Source organism: Lontra canadensis, unplaced genomic scaffold (genome assembly GCF_010015895.1).
Source record: "Lontra canadensis isolate GAN:19392208 unplaced genomic scaffold, GSC_riverotter_1.0 scaffold24, whole genome shotgun sequence".
In the NCBI taxonomy this organism is placed as follows: domain Eukaryota; kingdom Metazoa; phylum Chordata; class Mammalia; order Carnivora; family Mustelidae; genus Lontra; species Lontra canadensis.
The window spans coordinates 6,574,812-6,597,978 of NW_022631018.1; the positions used below are offsets into that span (position 1 = coordinate 6,574,812).

The 23,167-nt window shown below is 38.6% G+C and overlaps 1 protein-coding gene and 1 pseudogene across 6 annotated transcripts in view; one reads left to right on the forward strand and one right to left on the reverse strand.

Annotated features, from left to right (window-relative positions):
* The window catches only part of CACNA1E (calcium voltage-gated channel subunit alpha1 E), a 486,165-nt gene that overhangs the window by 413,434 nt on the left and 49,564 nt on the right, over positions 1-23,167 (reverse strand). The window lies entirely within an intron of this gene.
* Positions 685-802, forward strand: LOC116870905 (annotated as a pseudogene).

Below are 23,167 nucleotides of genomic sequence, written 5' to 3' on the forward strand. Positions count from 1 at the left end.
GCAACGCTATCTGTACTTCCAGAGAGAGGAGACGCAGCCCTAGGCTAGTCATGTGAGAGAACTCAAACGAGAGCTTCTCACATTTTGGTTCTGATGACTGAGGGAATTGAGAAAAGTGGCGGATCATTGATAGTCCCCAAATTGATTGAGAACATAAGAATATTTCCTTTCATGGTTCAAGCTGAGCTGAAAACATAAGCATGGAAATAAGACCCTTTGAAGGGGCGGGGGATGGGAGGTTAGGGGAACCTGGTGGTGGGTATTATGGGGCAAATATTGCATGGAGCACTGGATGTGGTGTATAAACAATGAATTCTGTTACACTGAAAAGAAATTAAATAAAAAAAAAGAGAGAGAGAACCTGAAAACATCACCATTTTTTAAAAAAGTGGCATAAATATGAATAAATATCCACTAAATAAAAAAATTGTCATAGGATTTTAAATATATATAAAGATAAAATGCATAACAAAAACACAAAAGTCGAAGGGGAATAAATGAAGTTTAAGTTTTTAAATACTTTCATTATCTGAGAAGTGTTAAAAGTCCTAATTCATGATAAACTCTAATAAAACAAGCGTATGTGTTGAAATGTTTAGAGCAACCACTGAAAGATTAATATATAAATGTACACCTAACAAGTTCATATGTAAAGATGAAACAAATTTAAAAATACTTGATTGAGGGCTCGCTTCAGCAGCACATATACTAAAATTGGAACGAGACAGAGAAGATTTACGTGTCATCCTTGCATTCCCTGCGCAAGGATGACACGTAAAATACTTGACTGATCTAAATGAAGGTAAGGTAGGTATATATTTCCCCTTTTAAATAGAAGTAGAACTGAAGCATCTGCTAGATATAGGTCTTCAGTTTATTTTGATTTAAAAAAAAAAGAGGAAAAATATTTTAACTAAGTCATGAGTACTGACCAAAAAAACTGTCAATTTACGACATGGATGGAACTAGAGGGTATTATGCTGAGCGAAATAAGTCAATCGGAGAAAGACAACTATCATATGATCTCCCTGATATGAGGAAGTGGAGATTCAACGTGGGGGGTTTGGGGGATAGGAAAAGAATAAATGAAACAAGATGGGATCGGGAGGGAGACAAACCATAAGAGACTCTTAATCTCACAAAACAAACTGAGGGTGGCCAGGGGGAGGGGGAGGGAGAGGGTGGTGGGGTTATGGATATTGGGGAGGGTATGTGCTATGGTGAGTGCTGTGAAGTGTGTAAACCTGGTAATTCACAGACCTGTACCCCTGGGGCTAATCATACATTATATGTTAATAAAAAAAATTTTTTCTTAAATTAAAAAAAAAAGACCCTTTCCCAATCAGTTTTAAACTGTAAACCTCAGTGGGAAAACGACTTGACCGTCAAGAGGAAATATAGGGATGGAAAGCAAGCTTCTGTCCCCACAAGACTTTCAGAAGCGCAACCCAAACGTTCTTCCATGTGACAAGGTGTCATGAGGTGACATCTCGCCTTTCCATGGAGAACCCGAGAAGCTCTCTACCTCACTTGATTCACAGCATGGAAGGGTCCCAGGGGTGGACAAATGAGAGATTCTGGCAGGGCTCCTAGAGGCCAGGCAGACTGGCTTCTTGGGCAGATGCCCCCCATGCGCCCTCTAGAGGCTGAACACGCAGACCCAGTTGGGTAGCACGCAGGCCAAGCTGGCGTCTGCATCCTTGAACTTTCCACCCATCATGAGCCCACAGAGGAAAACAAGAGTCAACCCCGAAATAAAAATTACTCCATGAACAGAGTCTGTGTGGCCTGCCAGAGGATAAAAACAAAGATAGTCCTCACTCTGAGAGTATGAAGAGTCAGTGAGGAGGAAGGTGGACTCACATAAAAACTTGTAGAAAGTTGCTGCCCAGGTAGCTGGGAGATTTGATTGGTACCACAGGCCTCCGTGGTTGGGAAAGGCTTCAAAGGAGCCGAAGTCCACACTGGGGTGCGATGCAGAAAACATGTGATTATAATTCTGGATATGATGTGAACACACAGCTCAGATACGCACTGTCCAGTAAGGTAGCTTCTAGCCACATGCAGCCATTTAAACTTACATAAACTAAAATAATAAAATTTAAAACTCAGTTCCTCAGTCACATAGTCCACAGTTTTAAGTGTGCTTAGTTACTGTGACTAGTTGCTACCATATCGGCCAGAGCAGAATTTCCACCATCCCAGAAAGTTCTATTGGACAGTTCTGATCCAAACTGTCCTTACTCCCCTTTAAATGTGATCTTTAAATGCCACGAATGAACTCTGAAATCACTGCTGTAGCTTGGGTGTCCCTTAGGGATTGGTTGCTGCCTGGCTTTCAGGACTCATTTTTGCCGTTCTGGACCCACACACCATATGCACCCACTTCAGTGAGTAAACTTTGTTCCTTCCTCCTCACCAGCTGCTCCCTCCAGCAGCCAGCTGACCACTTTCCCTGACCCTTTTTGGCTGACCTAATTTCTTCTCATCCTACCGGACCAACCAAAGCATCCCTGTTCATCCCTCTGGACCCTTTAGGTAAATCACAGTCACCTGCTTTACAATCTCAGAGAAGTCTGGGCTTTGTTGTTCACTGATGTATCCCAAGTCTGTAGAACAGTGCCTGGCTCATAGTAGGCTCTCTTTCATTACTTGTTGAATGAACAAATAAGTAACTCTTTGTTAAAAGTCCTTGTATTGGGGCGCCTGGGTGGCTCAGTGGGTTAAAGCCTCTGCCTTCGGCTCAGGTCACGATCCCGGGATCCTGGGATCGAGCCCCGCATCGGGCTCTCTGCTCAGTGAGGAGCCTGCCTCTCCCCTTCTCTCTGCCTGCCTCTCTGCCTACTTGCGATCTCTGTCGAATAAATAAATAAAATCTTTAAAAAAAAATAAAATTCCTTATATCACTGTTTGTCAACCATAATAGTTTACAATTATACAAGGGCAGGGAACATATTTATCTCATTCACCACCTTATGCTCAGTCTCTTCAATAAAACAGACAACCACAATTACTAAGGAATGATGGCAAAAGAAAGGAAGGGAAGAAAAGAAGAGAGGGGATGAGAAAAGGAGAGAAGGATGGAGAGAAAGAGAAAGGAAGGGAGGGACACAGAGATCGAAGGAGAGTAAAAGGAAGAAGTAGGTGAGTAAATGATGAATGCAGAATGTATGCCTTAGGAGACAGGAAACGCGACGGTGTTATTGAGAAACAGAATAGCTGGGAAACTAGTGGCACCAAGCAGTCAAGCTTTGACTGTACAATGCTGGAACAACCATTTTCCATCACCAACTCAAGGACAAGCTTATAAAGACTCCCTGAATAGCCCCATCCTTGCCACCCCTTCTCTGCAACCCACTGGAATGAGAAATAGACGTGCAAATTAAGCTTTTTATTACAATTAGCAGCCCAACACAGGCATCACCTGTCGTACTGAAATGTGATATTTCATCTGAGACACTCATAATCATAGCCCAATGGGGGAGCCTGTGAATCAATTCACTGCCTATTTTTCAACAGCTTTCCATAAAATGACTTTTATTCTTTACACTTGCTTGTTATCCCCAAGGAATTCAAGGCAATTTACAAACTTTTAATTCCCCTGACATTCTAGGAGTGAAGGAGATAAAAGTCTAGAATCTATAAATGGGGAGAGAAATGCCATGTGACGGGATTAAGCACCCAGACGGGGAGATTCATCTGTCCCCAGAACCCACCCTTCTGAAACTGAACAGAAGGGTTTTTATAGGGATATTCCTAAAAGCCATCTCACCAGAGAGGTGGGGGTGGGAATGAGCCTGAAGAGGCTGAAGGCGAATGAGGTATGGGGCAGCAGTATTAACAGGTGTGGGCATAATCAATGATAAAGAGGAAAGACACGAAGGCATGAAGTCAGAGGCACAGAAGTTGGAAGGGCCTGGAGGGACTTGGACCAGGAGCAATGGTAGTGGCAGTCACCCCTTCAAAGAAAAAAAACAGAGGGTGCATAAAAGAGCATGGAGCATGTATATGAAAGAACCACTAAAAAAAAAAAAAAATCCAGAAATCACAATGTTATAGGTGATGAAGGCAATAACAAGAGAAACGATGTGACTTCCCCAAGCCTACACAGTGACCTAGGATAGAGAAGAAACCAGAATGCTGAGCAGTTTCTTCTACCCCAGTAGGAAAAGGGGGTGGCACCTGTGTCATGGCCTCCTGTTCACTATGGCTCTCCAAGAAAATAGGGTGGGGGGCAAAACTGGGAGCTTAAGGGAGGTAAATTAGATTGCCTATTTAGGAATTACACTAGATGATTGGGTTTGATATTAGATATTGGGTTTGTCCAGCCATATTGTTGCCCAGCTGAAAATGCATGCCGCATGAATTTTTAGTGTAGGCGAATTAGCAGGTGTCCCTCCTTTTCTGGAACAGGTATTACATTACAGTGTTTTAACACAGTAAGTATATATTTCTCATGCACTTCACCATGCAGTGTAGGCAGGCCAAGAACTCTGCTCCATCCAGCCACTCAGGGACAAGACTCCTTCTATCAAAGGCTCTGCTATCCAGTATGGTAGCTGCTGACCATTTGTGGTTATTTATATTAATTAAAATTAAATGAAATTAAAAATTCAGTTCCCCAGTTCTACTAGCTGTAGATAAAGGGATCAGTGAGTTCATGGCTGCTATATTGGACAGAAGAGGTTTAGAATATTTCATCATCATGAAAGTTCTATTGGATAGTGTTGCTCTAGACTAGATCTCGGGCATCCAGCAGCAGGCAAAGAAGAGAAAAAGCTTGGATGATGATGTAGGAAGTTTAATGGACCAGCCCTAGAAGTGCCAGACATCACTTTTGCCAATATTCCACTGGCCAGGGCTCTATTGTACAGCCAAACCTAACTGCAAAGGAGAAGGGAGACAGAGAAAGATAGTCAAGCTATACGCCCAGGAAGAAAAGGAAATGAGCTTGTTGAGTACTTACAGTTTCTGCCACAGATATGTTCTAGCAAGTTCCTAAAATGGAAAATTAATTTCCCAACAGAGCTCTGTAATAAAATCAGAATGATAATCCTAAAAAAGAGAATATCTCCCCATAGACTGTTTTAAATCTTAAACAAGGAAGCATTAAGATGGTGGTCAGGTTCACACCCAGGGTTGTAGTTTTCTAAGGGCACTTTGCCACAGACATACTTTCCTAATTCTAAGCACTCCCAGGTGCTCCATTTATTCCCTTTATTTCCTTTCTCTCCCCACCTCCACCCCTACTCTATCATTTATACCTGGTGTAGAGATACTAGAATCAACATTCACAGGGGAGGCAGCAAGGCAGAAATAAACAAGTGAGACCACATCACATTAAAAAGCTTCTGCAGAACAAAAAAAACCACCCACAAAATGAAAAGGCAACCTACTGAATAGGAGAAAATACTTGTAAATCATATATCTGATGAAGGGTTAATATCAGAAATAATACAAAAAAAAACCTACAACTCAAAAGGAAAACAAAAACTAACTAAAAAATGAGCAGAGGATCCAAATAGTTCTTTTTCCAAAGAACATATACAAAATGTCCAAAAGGTACATGAAAAGGTGTTCAACCTCACTAACCATTAGGGAAATGCAAATCAAAATCACGATAAGCTATCATCTCACACCATTAGAATGGCTATCCTAGAAAGACGACAAGAAATGGCAAGCCCATGGAGAAAGGGGAGCCCTGGTACGATGTTGGTAGGAGTATAAATTGCTGAACCCACTGTGGAAAACAGTATGGAGCGTCCTCAAAATATTAAAAATAGAACTACCATATGATCCAGCAATACCACTACTGGGTATTTATCTCAAAGAAATGAAATCATTGTCTTGAAAAGGTATCCACACCTCCATGTTCACTGAAGCATTATTTACAATAGCCAAGACATGGAAATAACCTAAGTGTCAATCAACGGATGAATGAATAAAGAAAATATGGACTTCTGAGCCAAGATGGTGACACAGGTAAAAGTTGAACTCACCTTTTCCATAGACACACCGAATCTACACCGATTTATAGAATAGTTTCTCTTGAAAAAGAATGGAGGGATGACTGAATAGCTTCTTCACAACAAAAGACAGACTACAGAGAGAATGGCAAAAGAGACAGAAAACCCATATTGGAGGAAACCTTCATCCTAGACACTGCAAACTGCAACACTAAGAGACTCTGAGAAGATTCACTTGCCCCAGGGCACAGGAAAAAATGGTGTGGTTTGAATTTAAGAAACAAAACAGATGAACATAGAGGGGAGAAAAGAGAGAGGCAAATCCAGAAACAGACTCTTAACTACAGAAAACAAACAGGATTACTCAAGGAGGGGTGGGTGGGGAGATGGGTTAAATAGGTGATGGGTATTAAGGAGGGTACTTGTCATGAGTCCTAGGTTTTGTAGGTAAGTGAAGAATCACTAAATCTACACCTAAAACTAATTCTACACTGTATATTAACTACCTGAAATTTAAATAAAAATTTGGGGAAAATAAAAGCAAAATGAAAGGGCAACTGGAATATAAAGGAATGAGCCCTAGAACTCTGACAAATGTTGGGGTAGCTACTGGAACTCTCTCCAGGTTGGAGGAGATGGTAAGAGCCATGGTTTACTTTCCCCCTCTACCATGACAGCATGGATGGGAATAGGATCCAGGTGCCCTAGCTAGCCTACCACCTCAGTGAGCCCCAGACCCCTAGCCCATACCCAACCAAGCTACCTTACCACAGCAGCCCCTGGTCAGTGCTCCCTATTGCTCCAGCCAGCTTAACAAAGTGACAGAGGCACAAAGCATTCCAGAATACTCCAGGCCCACACCACTTAAGCTCCAGACAGCTACTAGGACAGCCCCAGTGCAGAGTGGCAAGATCCCTCAAACCACACCCCATCTCAGCTCTAGCTGCCCTTACTAGAGTACCCCCTGTGTGGAGTGAAACAAAATACCTATCTTGTACCCACTCCAGCTTCAACTCTCCTGCCAGGACATCCTCTGCATGTAGAGCCCCAACACACCACTAGCTTATACCCACTTCAGCTTCAGCTACCCCGCCAGAGCACCCTCTAGTAGGAGAGTCTCAGGACCACCCTAGCCCATGAACACTTCAGCTCCAGCCAGCCTACCAGAACAAACCACAGCATGGAGTGCCCCAGGACCCACCACCCATGCCAGTCACAACTCCAGCCAGTCAGCCAATGTCACCAGGCACACACAGTCTACACAGAGGGTTAACATACATAAGACCATTTCTTTAAGTTTGGGAGAAGTAGCAGTCCTGCCTAATAAAAAGAAACAAACACAGAAAGTCAAGAAAAACAAGACAGAAGAATATTTTCCAAATGAAAGAAGGCAAAACCTCAGAAAATAAGCTAAGTGAAATGGAGATAACTAACCTACATGATAAAGAGTACAAAGTATGATCATAAAGATGCTCAAAGGACTGGAGAGAAGATGAAGGTAGTGAGAACTTCAAAAATGAGATTTAAAAATATATAAAAAATAATCATAGTTGAAGGATACAAAAACTGAAGTGAAAAATAACCTAAAGAGAATCAAAGTCAATGCAGAAACAGATCAGTGATCTGGAAGAGACGGTAATAAGAAGCATCCAAGCTGAACGTCAAAAAGAAATAAGAATAAAACAAAATGAGGATAGATCTCTTGAACAACACCAAATTATAGGTTCCCCAGAGGAAAAAGAGAAAATAACAAAGAAAGGAAGGAAGGAAGGAAGGAAAAAAGAAAGTAAGAAAATTAACTGAAAAAACAACAGCTGAAAACCTCCCTAACCAAGGGGAAGAAAAACAAAAATCCAAGTACAGAGAGTTCCAAACAATATGAACCCAAGAAGGTCCACACTACAACACATAATAATTAAAATGTCAAAGATTAAATAAAGATAAAGAGAATTTTTAAAGCATCAAGAGAAAAGCAAGTAGTAAACTACAATTAAAAAAAAATAAGACTATCAGCTGATTTTTTTAGCAGAAACTTTGCAGGCTTGAAGAAAGTAGCATGATACATTCAAAGTGCTAAAAAGAAAACCTACAACCAAGAATACACTACCTGATAAGACTGTCATTGTCAATTGAAGAAGAAATGAAGATTTTCCCAAACAAAAGTTAAAGGAATTCATCATCACTAAACTGAGCTTACAGGAAATGTAAAGGAGACTTCTTTTGGTAGTGGTAAAGAAAAGGTTATAATTAGAAGAAAATTATGACAGGTAAAAATTTCATGAGTAAAGGCAAATATACACTTTAGGTAATAGAGAAATTTCTTATAAAGCTAGTATGAAAATCAATTATTTCAAAAAATCAGTTAAGGGGACCCACAAAATAAAAAGATTTAAAATACAATGATTGATATATATATATACATATATATATATGTGTATATATATATACATATATATGTGTATATGTATATGTATATGTATATATATATACATATATATATATGTATATATATATATATAAAAAAAAATGGGGGTATATCCAAAAAAAGAGTTTTTTTACAGCAAAGCAAATAGTCAACTTATAGCACATCTTTAGTTTCAGATGTAGTGTTCAATAATTTATCAGCTGCATATAACACCCAGTGCTCATCACATCCCTGCCCTTCTTAATGCCATCACCTAATTACCCCATCTCCCCACCCACCTCCCCTCCAGCAACACTGTTTATTTCCTTGAGTTAAGAGTCTCTTGTGTTTTTTCTCCCTCTCTGATGATTTCCCATTCTGTCTTCCCTCCCCTTCCCTACAGCGCTCTGTCCTGATTCTTATATTCCACATATATCTGAAACCACATGATAACTGTCTTTCTCTAACTGGTTTATTTTGCTCAGCATAATACCCTCCAGTTCATCCAGATAAAGAGCTTCTGCACAGCAAAGCAAATAGTCAACAAAACTAAAAGGCAACCTATGGAATGGGAGAAGATATTTGCAAATGACCTGACAGATAAAGGGCTAGTAGCCAAGATCTGTAAAGAACTTATCAAACTCAACACCCAAAAAACAAATAATCCAGTCAAGAAATGGGCAGAAGATATGAATGTAAGTTCTTTTATAATGTGTTCGAACTTTAAATCATCAACTTAATACAGACCGCTACATACTTAGGATGTTATATACAAACCTTATGGTAACCACAAACAAAACACCTATAGTAGATTCACAAAAAAATAAAGAGAAATAAATCAAGCATAACATTAATGATAATCATCAATTATGAGGAAAGAGAGCAAGAGAAAAAGAAAGGAAAAGAACTACAAAAAACAACCAGGAAACAACAAAATGGCAATCACTGCATATCTACCAGTAATTACTCTAAATATAAATGGTCTCAATGCTCCAATCAAAAGACATAGGATGGCTGAACGGACAAAAAAAAAAAAAAAAAAAAAAAACCCCACACACACACAAAAAAACAAACAAACAAAAAAAAACCAGGACCCATCTATTTTCTGCCTACAAGAGACTCAGTTCACACCTGAGGACACATACAGACTGAAAGTGACGGGACGGAATAAGATAGCTCATGCAAACAGAAATGGGAGAAACGCTGGTATGGCAATACTTACACCAAACAGACTTTAAAACAAAGACTGTAACAAGAGATGACGGGCACTACATAATGATAAAGGGATCAACCCAACAAGAGGATATAACAATTTTAAATATCTATACACCCAACACTGGAGCATGTGAACACATAAAGCAAATATTAACAGATACAAAGAGAAAAATTGACAGTATTACAGTAATAGTAGGAAACTTTAACTCAATTATATCAAAGCATATATTATTCAGCCAGAAAATTCATAAGGAAACAGTGTCTGTGAACATCACATTAGACAAGGTGGACGTCACAGACATGTATAGAATAATCCATCCCAAAACAACATAATACACATTCTTTTCAAGTCCACATGAAACATTACCAGGATAGATCATATGTTAGGCCACAAAACAAGTCTCAATAAATTAAAGAAGACTGAAGTCATATCGTACATTTTTTCAACTACAATGATATGAAACTAGAAATTAATTACAAGTGGGGCACCTGGATTACTCATTCAGTTGTGTCTGCCTTAGGCTTGGGTCATGATCCCAGGGTCCTGGGATCAAGCCCCACATCAAGCTCCCTACTCAGCAGAGAGCCTGCTTCTCCCTCTCCTACTCCACCTGCTTGTGTGCTCTCTCACTCTCTCTGTCAAATAAATAAATAAAATCTTTTTAAAAAGAAATTAATTACAAGAAAAAAAACTGGAAAAAACACAAACACATGAAAGCTAAACCAATGCTATTAGCAGCCAATGGGTGAATGAAATCAAATAATACATGGAGATAAGTGAAAGATAGACATCAGTGAAAGATAAGAAAACAACATAGTCCAAAATCTTTGGGACACAGTGAAAGTAGTTCTAAGACAGAAATGTGCGATGATACAGGACTGCCTCAAAAAATGAGAAAAATCTCAAATAAACAATCTAACCTGACCCCTAAAGGAACTAGAAAAAGAACATACAAAGTCCAAAGTTAATTGAAGAAGGAAATAATAAATATCAGAGCAGAAATAAATGAAAAGGAGATTTTAAAAAATAGAAAAGATCAATGAAAGAGCTGATTCCTTGTAGAGATAAAATTAGTAAATCCTCAGCCAGACTCATCAAGAAAAAAAAAAAAAAAGACAGGACCCAAATAAAATAAATCACAAATAAAAGAGGAGAAATAACCAACACTACAGAAATAAAAAGGATTATAGGAGACTATTATGAAAAATTATATGGCAACAAATTGGACAAGCTAGAAGAAATGGATAAAACCCTACAAATGTACAACCTTCCAAAACTGAATCAAAAGAAACAGGGTTTTGAAGGGGCGGAGGGTGGGAGGTTGGGGGAACCAGGTGGTGGGTATTGGGGAGGGCACGTATTGCATGGAGCACTGGGTATGGTGCAAAAACAATGAATACTGTTACGGTGAAAAGAAATAAAAAAATAATAATAATAATAATAAAATTAAATTAAATTTTAAAAAAAAGAAAGAAACAGAAAATATGAGCAGACCAATTACTAGTAATAAAAATTGAACTGGTAATCAAAAAACTCCCAACAAATAACAACAGCCCAGGACCAGAGGGATTCACATTTGAAGAGTTAATATCTATATTCTTCAAACTACTCCAAGAAATAGAAAAGGATGGAAATCTTCCAAAACATTCTACAAGACCAGCATTTACCCTAATACCAAAATCAGACAAAAACACTATAAAAAAAGAAAAGAAAAAGAAAATTACAGGCCAATATCCCTGATGACCACAGATTCAAAAATCTTCAACAAAATATTAGCAAACCACATTTAACAATACATTAAAAGGACCATTCACCACAATCAAGTGGGATTTATTTCAGGGATGCAAGAATGATTCAATATTCGCAAATCAATCAATATGATACACATTAACAAAATGAAACATAAAATCTTATGATCATATAAATAGATGCAAAAATAGCATCTGACAAAATTCAACATCTGTTCATGGTAAGAACTCTCAACAACGTGGATTTAGAGGAAACATACTTCAACATAATAAAAGCCATATATTTCAAACTCACACCTAACATCACACTCAGTGGTGAGAAACTGAGAGCTTCCCCTCTAAGAGCAGGAACAAAATAAGAAATGTCCATTCTCACCACTTTTGTTCAACATAGTACTGGTTATTCAACATAGTACTATATAGTAGTGGAAGTCCTATATATATAGTACTGGAAGCCATCTGACAAGAAAAAGAAATAAAAGGAATCCAAATTGGAAAAGAGGAAGTTAAAATATCACTATCTGTCACTATTTTGTAGATGGCATGATTCTACACATAGGAAACCCTACAGACTCTACCAAAGGCAAAGACTATTAGAAGTAATAAATTAAATTAGCCACGTTGCAGATACAGAGTTTTCCATATATTAATAACAAAGCAGCAGAAAGACAAATTAAAGAAAGCAATTCCACTCAAAATTTCACCAAAAAGAATAAAATACCCAGGGATAAGATTAATGAAGGAGGTGAAAGGTGAAAGGAGGTGTACTCTCAAAATTATAAAATACTGATGAAAGACATTAAAGATGATACAAACAAGTGGAAATACATACAGTATCCATGGATCAGAATAATTAATATTGTTAAAATGTCCGTACTATCCAAAGTAATCTACAGATTCAATGCATTCCCTGTCAAAACACCAACAGTTTTCACAGAAGAAATAATCTTAAAATTTCTATGGAACCACAAAATACTCAAAACTATCTTGAGAAAGAAAAACAAAACTTAAAGCTACATAATCCCAGATTTCAGTATATGCTGCAAAGCTTTAGTAATCAAAAAGTATGGTACTAGCAAAAAGAGACACATAGATGAGTGGGGCATACTAGAGACCCTAGAAATAAACCCATGCTTATATGGTCAATTAATCATGACAAAAGAGGCAAGAATATACAATGGGAGAAAGTAGTCTCTTCAATAAATGGTGCTGGGAAAACCAAAGAGCTACATGCAAAAGAATGAGACTGGACCACTTTTATACACCAGACACAAAAATGAACTCAAAATGAATTAAAGCCCTATTGTGAAGCATGAAACAATAAAACTCCTAGAAGAAAACACAGGCAGTAATCTCTTGGACATTAGCCTTTGCAACATTCTTCTAGATATGTCTTCTCAGGAAAGGGAACTAAAAGCAAAAATAAACTATTGGGACTACACCAAAAGAAAAAGCTGTTGCACAGGGAGGAAGCCTTCAATAAACTGAAAAAGCAACCTACTGAATAGAAGATATTTGCTAATGATGTATCTGATATAGGATTAATATCCAAAACAAAGAAAGAACTTACACAACTCAACACCAAATATATGTATTTGGTGTTGAGTTGTGTAAGTTCTATATATATATACATAGATATATATATATACACACACACACATATATATTTTTTAATATTTTATTTATTTATTTGACAGACAGAGACCACAAGTAGGCAGAGAGGCAGGCAGAGAGAGAGGAAGGAAAACAGGCTCCCTGCCGAGCAGAGAGCCCGACACGGGGCTTGATCCCAGGACCCCGGGATCATGACCTGAGTTGAAGGCAGAGGCTTTAACCCACTGAGCCACCCAGGTGCCCCTATATTTTATATATATATACAGATATATGTTATAGTTACCAATAGTGTGTTATTTATTTGTTTTATAATAATAGTGTATTGTTTATTTGGAAGTTGTTAAAAGAAAAGAGCCAAGATGCCCTTCAGCAGACAAATGGATAAGGAAGATGTGGTCCATATATACTATGGAATATGATGCCTCCATCAGAAAGAATGAATACCCAACTTTTGTACCAACATGGGCGGGACTGGAAGAGATATATATGTACATATATATTTACATAGATATATATGCAAAATTAAAAGTGGACAGAAGATCTGAATAGACATTTTTCCAAAAAAACACATACAGATGCCAACAGACACATGAAAAGACAATGAAAATCAAAACCACACTGAGATATCATCTGACACCAGTTAGAATGGCTATCATCAAACAAGAAGAAACAAAAAGTGTTGATGAGAATGTGGAGAAAAAGGAATCCTCCATGTGTTGTTGGTGGGAATGTAAATTGGTGCAGCCATTGTGAAAAATAGTATGGAGGTTCCTCAAAAATTAAAAATAGAACTACCATATGACCCAGGAATTCCACTACTGTGTATTTACCCAAAGAAAATGAAAACACTAATTTGAAAAGATATATGTGTCCCTATGTTTATTGCAGCATTATTTACAATAGCTAAGATATGGAAGCAACCCCAATGTCCATCAGTAGATGAATAGATCAAGATGTGGTGTGTATACACAAATATACACACACACACACACACACACACCCCATATACATTGGACTATTAGCCAAAAAGAAGAAAGAGATCTTGTCATTTGTGACAACGGATGGACCTAGAGAGTTATAGTAAGTGAAATACGTCAAAGAAAGAAAAACATCATATGATTTCAGCTATATATAGAATCTAAAAAAGGAAACAAAGCAGAAATAGGCCCATAAATATAGAGAACAAACTGATGGCAACCAGAGAGGAGGGGAAAATGAATGAAGGGGAGTGAGGGGTACAGGCTTCCATTTAAGGAGTGAGTCCATGGGGATAAAAGGTGCAGAATAGAGAATATAGTCAGCAATATTACAATAGCATTGTACACTTGTGGTAAGCATAGCATAATTTGTCAAATCACTATGTTGTACACCTGAAATTATTTAACATTTTCTGTCAACTACAGTAAAAAAGAGAAGAAAATGCAGATACATATATAATGGGATATTCTTCATTAAAAAAGATATCCTGCCATTTGCAACAATACAGATGGAACTTGAAGGCATTAAGCTAAATGAAATAAGTCAGAGAAAGACAAATACTATATGATCTCACTTATATGTGAACTCTAAAACAAAACAAAAAAACAAACCCATAGATACAGAGAACAGATCAGTGGTTGTGGGCGGTGGGGGGGGACAGGGGGAGATTGTGACATGGATGAAGATGGTGTAAAAGTACAAACTTCCAGTTATAAGTCTTGGGAATATAATGTATAGCATGGTGACTACAGTTATCAATAGTGTATTGTTTATTTGAAAGTTGTTCAAAGAAAAGAGCCAAGATGCCCTTCAACAGACGAATAGATAAAGAAGATACAGACCATATATACAATTGAGTATGATGCCTCCATCAGAAAGGATGAATACCCAACTTTTGTATCAACATGGACGGGACTGGAAGAGATTATGCTGAGGGAAATAAGTCAAGCAGAGAGAGTCAATTATCATATAGTTTCACTTACTTGTGGAGCATAAGGAATAACACAGAGGACATTGGGAGGAGAGAAGTGAGTTGAGGGAAATTGGAGGGGGAGACGAACCATGAGAGACTATGGACTCTGAAAAACAAACTGAGGGTTTTGGAGGGGAGGGTGGTGGGGGGTTGGGAGGGCGTGGTGGTGGGTATTAAGGAGAGCACATATTGCATGGAACACTGGGTGTGGTGCATAAACAATGAGTCTTGGAACACTGAAAAAATAAAATAAATTTTAAAAAATAATAACCATACTAATAAAAATTAAAAAAAAAAGAAGAGATCTTAAAAAGTCTCTTCTCCAGAAAAAAAAAATGTAACTGTGTGTGTTGATAGATGATAACTAAACTTATTGTGGTAATCATTTTGCAATATATAGATATATCAAATCATTGTGTTGTATGTCTAAAACTAATACAATATTATATGTCAATTATATCGCAATTAGAAAAACTTTGATTAAAAAAATAAGCATTCACATGAGAATCTTAGCTCCCTTCTAACTTTTCTGTGTACCTACCATGTCTGATGCATGTCTTTGAATTTGAATGGGTCCAAATCAACAACCTTCACTAGGCCCATGCTATATGCATGAGCTATATGCAGTAGGGGGCATTGGGTATAAAAAAGTAAAAGATACACAATAACTCAGGGGAAGTTTGAAATAATTATAACATGTTGAGCTGACATAAATGCCCCAAAAGAGATACAAAAGTGAGGGTTCAAAAAAATGTGAGATGACATCAGGAAAAGGAAGCAAAGAAAAACTCCCTGTAAGAGAAGACAATGTAGTATGAATTGTAAATGCTGAGCCTGATTTCAGTAGGTTGGAATATGAGGAGGAGCTTCCAAGAAGAGAAGTGCTGACCTTGCTCTGAGGACGAGATGGCTGGCCGTGTACTTGGAGTCAGTCTCTGGAAAGGAGTTGCTTCCCCAGGTTCTGCCCCAAGTCCCACTTTGTAACACAAGACCCACCATTTCCTGCACCTGAGTACCAAGACATGACCAAACTGGCAGGCACAGAACTCTAGAGCAATAAGCTGAGATAAAGCAAGAGTGGGACTATGTCTTTGAAGGAAATGCTGTATATGAGCACACAGTGGAAGCTTCGAAGGATGACACAAATGCGAAAGACAACTATTGCCATATGCCATATTGCTATATGCTACAGAGCAGAGCGGGAAATAGGGTTGTTGGTTAAGGAGTTCTCCTGGGCAATCAATCCTTAATACCACTTCCAGCTCTAAAATTTCAAGGCCTAATGGTTTTGTCATTGGCAAGATTCCTGAGCACCCTGGTTTTTGACCAAGCCCTCATCTTTCTACCTTAAATCCATCCACTCCACAGTCACCTGGTCCAAGTCACCACCATACCCCACCTCAACTACTGAAGGAAGCTCCTTCGCTGATCTCTCTGCTTCTGCTCTTGCCTCCTCCACAAGTACTCACCCACCTACAGCCGAATGGCCTTTCTAAAAATCCATCGTGCCTCCCAATTATGCTGAGGATAAAACCAATCTAAACTCATTGCAGCCTATGAACCTAACGAAGTCTAGGTCTAACTACCTTCTTCCTCTCTTACCAACTCTAGCCACATTGGCCTCCTGAACAGTTCCTAAAACACATCAAGGTCTTTCCCATCTCAAGGTCTCTCCAGTTTGCCGTTCCTAGATCAGGAACATCTTCCTTTTGATCTCCACATGATCTCCAATGTCACCATTTCAGATGACCTGTAACTTCCCTATCCCAAACTGGCTCCCCCTCCCCAGTTACTGTTACGAAATTTGCTGGGAGTGTCCCCAGACTTCAACTCTTCCCTTACCCCATGCTGTCCCTCCAGACAGCTCCTCCACTCTCCTGCCGCCATCCTGACCTCTGCCCATTTGCACATGTTTGTGCCAGCACTCAGCTCTCTGCTGCTGTGTTCCACATTCCCAACTAGCTCCTGGGTGTTCCACCTATACGTCACAGTTGGGAAAACAGAATCACTATCTTTTGCAAATTAGTTCCTACCCCTTGTTTCTGTTACTCCTACCACCATCCTTGCAATTCCCTAATCTTACAATCACACTGTCATCTTTAATTCCTTATATAATTAACAACGAACTTTTCTGTAGCACTGTAGCATATAAAGAGCTTTATAGTAGTATATAAAGAGCTTTCATATGGCAACTTCTTAATCATTGAGGTAGTCATTATTATTTTTTTAAAACCTCTATTGAAATTGAATTGAAGAAAATATCAGATCATTACCAAAATCAAGATAATGAACATATTCGCTACTCCAAAGAGTTTCCTTGTGCCCCTTGGTAATCTCTTCCTCACCAATCCCCCAAATTTCCCATTCTTCCCTGGAAAGCAAGCACTCATCTGTTTTCTGCCACTACACATTAGTGTGTATTTCCTAGAATTTTACATAAATGGAGTCACACATTTTATACTCTTTTTTGGTCTGGTTTTCTGCTCAGCATAATTATTTTAAGACCTATTGCGTGTTGAACCTTGTGTCATAATGTGTTCCTTTTCATCACTGAGTAGTATTCCCTTGTATTGCCACAGCAATTTGTCCATTCCTTAGCTGATGGGTATTTGGGTTGTTCCCAGTTTTTGTCTATTACAAATACAGCTTCTATGAACACTATGTACAAGTCATTATACAAACATGCTTTTTTTGCTCTTGGGTGGGTAACTAAGGACAAAATGCCTCTATCATATTGGAGATAAATGTTAGCTTTTAAAAAAAAACTGTTAACTGGAAAACAGCATGGAGGTTCCTTAAAAAGTTTAAAATAGAGCTACCCTTTGACCCAACAATTGCACTACTGGGTATTTACCCTAAATATACACACATAGTGATCCGAAGGGGCACGTGCACCCGAATGTTTATAGCAGCAATGTCCACAATAGCCAAACTATGGAAAGAACCTAGATGTCCATCAACAGACGAATGGATAAAGAAAATGTGGTATATATACACAATGGAATACTATGCAGCCATCAAAAGAAATGAAATCTTGCCACTGGCGATGATGTGGATGGAACTAGAGGGCATTATGCTTAGTGAAATAAGTCTATCAGAGAAAGACAACTGTCATATGATCTCCCTGATATGAGGAAGTGGAGATGCCATGTGGGGGGTTTGGGGGGTAGGAAAAGAATAAATGAAACAAGATGGGATCGGGAGGGAGACAAACCATAAGAGACTCTTAATCTCACAAAACAAACTGAGGGTGGCCAGGGGGAGGGGGGAAGGGAGAGGGTGGTGGGGTTATGGACATTGGGGAGGGTATGTGCTATGGTGAGTGCTGTGAAGTGTGTAAACCTGGCGATTCACAGACCTGTACTCCTGGGGCTAATAATATATGTTTATAAAAAATAAAAAAAAATTTAAATTAAAAAAAAAAACTGTTTGTTTTTGCATTCCCACAACCAGCACTGAAGAGTCCTGGTTCTTCTGCAGAACTCCCAATACTTCATATCATTAGCCTTTGTAGTTTTAGCCATTCTCGTAGACAATAGTGATGTCCCTACTGAAGTTTTAATTTGCTTTTTTCAAATTATTGATGACATTGAGCATAGTTTCAGGGACTTATCTGTGACCTGTTTGAATTCAGTTTGTTAAAATTTTGCTCAGGATTTTTGCAACTGTGTCCCTGAGGGATAATGGTCTATAGCGTTCTTATCTTGTAATGCTTTTGTCTGGTTTGGGTGATCAGTGCAATGCTGGCTTTATAGAATGAGCTGGGAAATATTCCTTCCTATTCAACTTTCTGGAAGAGTCTGGGTAGATTTCCTATTTATATGTTTGGTAGAATTCACTGGTGACATTATCTGGCCCTGGAGTTGTCTTTGTAGAAATGTTTTCCACCAAAAATTACATATTTTAATATATATGCAGATATTCTGATTATCGTTTTCCTTTTAAGTTAGCTTTGGTAGCTTGTATCTTTCGAGGCATTTGTCAATTTGAATTTATTGGCAGAAAGTTGCTCATAATACTGTCCTTATTATCTTTTTAATGTCTGCAAAATATATAGCAATATCACCTCTCTCATTCCTGATACTGGTAATTTGCATCTTCTCTCATTTTTTTCCTGATCAGTCTGACTAGAGGTTTATCAGTTTTATTGCCCTTCTCTATGACTAGGTTTTGGTTTCGTTAATTTTTCTTTGTTTTTCTGTTTTCTGATTGATTTCTGCTCTGGATTTTTTATATTTCTCAGATGAATTTTCTGATCATTTTTATTTTAGTTTAGTTTTAGTTTTTATTTATTTAATTTCTTTTCAGTGTTCCAGAATTCATGGTTTATGCGCCACACCCAGCGCTCCATGCCCTCCATAATACCCACCACCAGCCTCACCCAACACCTCACCCCCCACCCCTCCAAAACCCTGGGTTGTTTTTTAGAGTCCAGTCTCTCATGGTCCGTCTCCCCCTCCAATTTTTTTCTATTTATGTTGGATTTATTTTGCTCTTTCTAGTTTATTAGGATGGGATCTGAGTCACTGATTTGAGACTTTTCTTTTTTTCTAATATAGGTGTTTAGTGCTATAAAGTTTGCGTCCTTATATTCAGTATGTTTCTTATAGGCAGCATGTATAATCTTACCCAATCTGACAATCTCCATTGCTTAATTGGGGTACTTATTGATATGGTCGTACTGAATCTGTTATCTTTTTATTTATTTTATTTCTCCATTCTAGTAGTTCTTTCCCTCTTCTTCATTTTCTGCCTTATTTTGTATAAGTTAACTTGTTTGATTCTATTTTATATATAGCTTATCCTATAACTGTTTTATTTTAGCAGTTGCTTGAGGATTTACAGTATACAGTTACCTTATACAGTAAAGTGATAACATACCACTTCACAGAGTATTAAGAACCTTGTAATAGTGCATTTCCATTTTTTCCCTTCTGACCTTTGTTCTGTGCCTGTGGTGCCTATGACCTTTACTTACACTACAAACCCCACACTATACTATTACTGATTTTATTGAAACAGTTTATTTTCTCTTAAAGAGATTTAAATAATATCTTTTCTATGTCTGAAAAATCTTTATTTTTCCTTCATTTTTAAAAGATATGTTCTTTGGGCCTATAATTCTAGGCTGACAGGCGTATTTGTCTTTCAGTACTTTTTCCTTTCATTTGCATTGTTTCCAAAAGAAATCTGCTGTTGTCTTCATCTTTGTCCCAACTCTGTACATATATGTCTTCTTCCTCTAGGTGCTTTTCAGACTTTGTCTTTACTGATGCATTTGAGCAGTTGGCTTATGATGTGAGTTGGTATAGTTTTCTTCAGGTTCCTTGTGCTTGGAGTTTGTGAGCTTCTTAGAGTTGTGAATTTATAGTTTTCATCAAATTTGGAAATCTCACCCATTATTTCTTCAAATATTTTTTTCTGTCCCTTCTCTCTCCTCCCCTACGTAAACTCCAATTACTTGAAGCTGCCTCACAGCTTACTAAGGCTCAGTTTTTGTTTTGTTTCTTTATTTTCCCTTGTTCCTGTGTTTCTTACATTTTTTTTCTGTTGCTATGACTTTAAGTTCGCCAAACTCTCCTTCTTCAAAGTCTTACCTATCATTAGTTTCATCCAGTGAATTCTCCCTGTCACACACTGTAATTCTCGTTTTTAAAAGGTGGATCTGAGGACATGAGGAGATGGAGAGGAGAAGTGAGTTGGGGGAAACTGGAAGGGGAGACGAACCATGAGAGACTATGGACTCTGAGAACCAAACTGAGGGTTTTGGTGAGGAGAGGGGTGGGAGGTTGAGTGAGCCTGGTGGTGGGTATTATGGAGGGCACGTATTGCATGGAGCACTGGGTGTGGTACATAAACAATGAATTCTGGAACACTGAAAATAAATTAAAAATAAATAAAAATTTATTTTAAAAAGTTGGATCTGGCCTTTTATATCTTTCATGTCTCTCCTTAACTTTTGAACATCTGGGATATAGTTGTAATTATTTTTAATGGCCTTGTCTGCTAATTCTAACATCTGGGTCAATTCCACATCAGTTTCAGTTGATTGGCTTATGTCATTATAGGTTGTACTTCTTTGTTTCTTTGCATGGCTGATCATTTTTTGATGGGACAGCTGACACTGTAAATTTTACCTTACTGGATGCTAAAATATTTTTCCCCACAAGTATTTGTGATCTTTGTTCTGGATGCAGTTATTTGGAAATAGTTTAATCCTTTTGTGTCCCGTTTTTAAGATTATGCAGAACCAGAGAAATATCTAGTCTACAGCTCGTTAACCCTCAGTACTAAAGAAAACACTACTGCGTACTCCACTTAATGCCCCCAAAACTTGAGATTTCTGGTCTGGTTATTGAGAGCAGGGACCACTTCTGACTCTGTGTAAGGGCTGTTACCTCTAATCCTTTCAGGTGGTTCTTTACCCAGATGTGCATAACTCTCTCTCTCTCTCTCTCTCTCTCTCACACACACACACACACACACACACACACTCTTAAGTACTCAGCTGAGTACTCAAAAAGGATCTTCTACAAATCTCTAGAGTTCTCTCTAGATACAACTCTCTCCTGTTACTTTGTCCTGAGAACTTTAACAGACTTGGTTTCAAAGATTCTTAGCTTTGTCTCTTCAATTCAGGGAGTCTTCTGAGATCTATTTGATTTTCCTTTCCCTGCAGTGTGGCCTGGAAACTCTCAAGACAGTAATCTGGGACAACATTCTCTTATGGTTTGCTTCCCTCTTTTTTCCTTCCCATATGTTCATCCGTTTTGTTTCCTAAATTCCACACATGAGTGAAATCATATGGTATTTGTCTTTCTCCGACTGACTTATTTCACTTAGCACAATACCCTCTAGCTCCATTCGTGTCATTACAGATGGCAAGACCTCATTCTTTTTGGCGGCTGAGTAATATTCCATCATATATATAGATACCACACCTTCCTTATCCATTCATCAGTCGATGGATACTTCAGCTGTTTCCATAATTTGGCTATGGTTGGTAATGCTGCTATAAACATGAGGGTGCATGTACCCCTTTGAATCTGTATACAGATTTTATCCTTTGGATAAATACCTAGCAGTGCAATTGCTGAATTATAGTGTAGTTCTATTTTTAACTTTTTGAGGAACCATTACTTGAACTGGTCCCCTTGCTTTGAATTTCTCCTCCATTAAGTTATCCTCCAGAAAACAGTTCTTTTGGAAGATGCTTCCTAAAATCCAAATTTTATCTATTGCATCCCTGCTGTAAAGCCTTCTGTGACTCCCCATGTAACCCCAAAGTGTTCCCACTGTTTAACCCCAGACTTCATTTCTAAAGTCGTCTTGCTACCACTGCTACTGCTACCCCCCACATGAAACCTTTGCTTCAATAATATTGATTCATTTGTCATATCCCAAATACATCTTTCTTCCCACCTTGCTCACACAATCACCTACACCTGGAATTCCATATCGGAGCCCCCCCCTCCACCCAAGTCCACCCCAAATCAAAATCCTACCCACCATTAAGAGTCCAACTCAAACGCTACCTTCTTATAAAGCCCATACTGATCATTTTCAAAATATTCAATCTCCATATCCTCTCAACACCCTTAATAACTGTCCATGATGTTCATGGGACCCCCATTACCTCATTTATTAGTACTTGTTATCATAGACCTATGCGCCTAGTAGGTACTCAACAAATATCTGCTCAGTGAAAAAACTGACTTGACTCAGAGGACTGATGGGGATATTCAGGGCAAAGAACCATCAGTAAATTCTTTCCTCAGCCAGCTCTTCCTGGGAGATGAACTCCTCGTCATGCAAATGGCAGGAAGAACTGAGCCCAAAACAGCCACATTATCCCTGGCAGCCTCAGGGGTACAGAAGTAGCAAAGGCTACAGAACGCCAGTTGCCAGTTTCCAGGCTCTTGAACTTGTCTAATTAACACAGCCTCACTGAGTCAAATGTGCCAAAGAGAAGCAGAACATCCCACCAAATATAGACGCAGCCGCCATGCTCCCCTGGAAATAGAAACTGGGAGGCAGCAGAAGCTCGGGATGCAAAGGAAGATTGACATGGTGTCACAGGATGGGAGGCAACCTATTCCTGCCAGCCCTGCAGCCAGCAAGAGAGAAACCAGGGTTGAGAGCCACTCCCCACCTTTGCCCACCCCAAGCTCTGAGGGGCCTTCCCAAAAGGTTGGGAAAGGAGGAAAAAATAGGGCACATCACAAGCCACCTCCCACCATGAGGTCTTCTCTACCTCTGTCTCCAGAG